Here is a 2,328-nt window from a genome sequence, read left to right as displayed (position 1 = left end):
AAAACATGATTCTTAACTTTATAGAAATATTATTAAGTTATATATAACTTTCTCATTATAATTTTAAGATGATTCTACAGCTAACAAGGTCAAACAACACCAAGAAGGCATCTCTGTCTAGATTTGGATAGAAATCTATCATTCCACTTTGAATAGCTATAACTGGAGTTCTAGACCACCAAAAAGGGTGTTCTCTAACATTTTGAAAAGCTTAGGAAAATCACTACAACTCTCCTATTATCACCAATACATGATTACATGTTTAAATAAGTCAACCAAAGCAATTATTCAAATCTATTCAGAGCACATGCAAAAGTTGATAGCAAACTTGTAAAATCTATAACTCCTAAACCAGCAGGCCTAAAATCATGAAACTTTAGGACAAGCAATATAAGAAAATTATATACAACTTTTGTATTTAACATATCTACATAAAACATTATTTGCATCATGAAAATAGCAGCACCACAGAAACTGTACATGCAGCCATAATAGCAGAGATACAACTATATGCATTTGTCATTTATGTTGTTAACAACTAACATTTTGTTGCTATATATGCAGCTCCATGCAACTCCTAACTATAACCAAGAAATCACATTACCTAGCACCAATTATTAGAAGTATTATATGGCATAAAGACAAGCATCTACTAACAAACTTTCATTAGCTTTTCTATATATAAAAACCTATATATTAATTATAGGTGATGTTGCAAACATCTCATTTGCATCTTAAATTTTCATGTGAGATATATGATGACAAAACATGATTACTGTACAAATCTTACATGCTCAGGTTTTATAATTTAATTGCTATGAAAAAGACAAATCTTAATTATTAATAAACATGTGAGAACAAGATAAATCTAAAAATCATTATTTTCTATAAACATATAGCCATATTAGGGTTTCTTAGGCTACATTATCACCATTCAAGGGCAAAGGAACCATATTTCACATTTTTGCACATATAAATTTTTTATAAGCCATTTAAAACCATTTATCAAGCATTAAACTAGTTAAATAAAAAACTCAACCATACTACAAACAATGACCATGAAATTTTTACCACAGCATACACATAGCATCAGTAGCCTACCATAAAAATTTCATAGCAATTGGAGCAACACAACTTTAGATATGAGAATAACAAGCAAAACAAGCCAAAATTGCCTATTTAACAAGATTAAATCAAAACATTATAAAATAGTACACAACTAGCAAGTTTAATATTTTTATTAGCTATATCATGTCATCACAAGATTAACACAACTAGAATTACCATTTTTGGACTTCTATAACTCAAGATATGCATCTGTCCAACTTAAAAGCATTTTTAAAAGCACTTTACAAGAATAAATAAAAGTAGCTGAAACTTTCTACTAACACATATCATATTATGACTCTACTACATAGATCTACTCTCAAGGATTCCAAAAGTCTTTATTTGCTATTTTACAATTTTCTACAATTTATTATGATTTTCCCAAATTTTAGCCATAAAAGAAAAACAAACTTGCACCGAGGACCCCGAACTTCCACGAAAATAAATTCTAGCGAAACAGTCCTTCTAACCACTATTCACATGAGTCATGACTCTGTAGAAAACCCCTTCCCTTTCTTCTAATTTGAGCACGACGTCCCTGCCGTGAATCAGAGCAGAGGAGGCGCGGGAGCTCACCAATGCTGGCCGGAGGAGGCTCATCGGTAGTGGTGGAGTGGCGGAGAAGCACTAGGGGACCGATGCGCACCCGTGGGTGGCCAAGGATGGCTGTGAGGTGGGCCGTGGCATCCTAGCCATGAGCATAGGAGCCCATGGTGGAGGTGGCTCCGGTGGTGGCTACCATGATAACGAATATGTCCAGAATAAGGGGCGCTGCGGTAGTGCAGTGGCTGGGTGCACCCGCAGAAGGTCTCAACGTGGCCAGAGATGGCCTATGGCAGTGGGACCATGACTGTAGACGGTGGCGATGGAAACGACTCTAGTGGTCGGGGCTGTAGGCGACGGCATGGCCTACAAAGCGACACGACGGAGGCAGCGTGACACAAAGATGGGGACGACAAGGCTGGCTAGTGTTGAGGCAGTGTGCAGCAGTAGCAGTGAGCTCAGCTCAGAAGTCAGCCATGGCAGGCACGCTATGGTACGTGCGTGTGGCACAGAGGGCAAGGGAGGTGGAGCGAGTGAGCGAAAGAGAGAGTTGAGGACGCCAGGTCTCCGTTTTCTCGAGCAAGGGGGCGAGGTTGCGTGCATGTAGGCGAGCGTGCGAGGCACGTGGCATCAAAGCACTATGGCCGGTCGACCACGTTCGCCCCCATTGGTAGCTTT

This window comes from Miscanthus floridulus, chromosome 12 (assembly GCF_019320115.1).
Source record: "Miscanthus floridulus cultivar M001 chromosome 12, ASM1932011v1, whole genome shotgun sequence".
Classification (NCBI taxonomy): Eukaryota; Viridiplantae; Streptophyta; class Magnoliopsida; order Poales; family Poaceae; genus Miscanthus; species Miscanthus floridulus.
The sequence above is the reverse complement of the archived record's forward strand: the minus strand, read 5'-3'. Positions refer to the sequence as shown.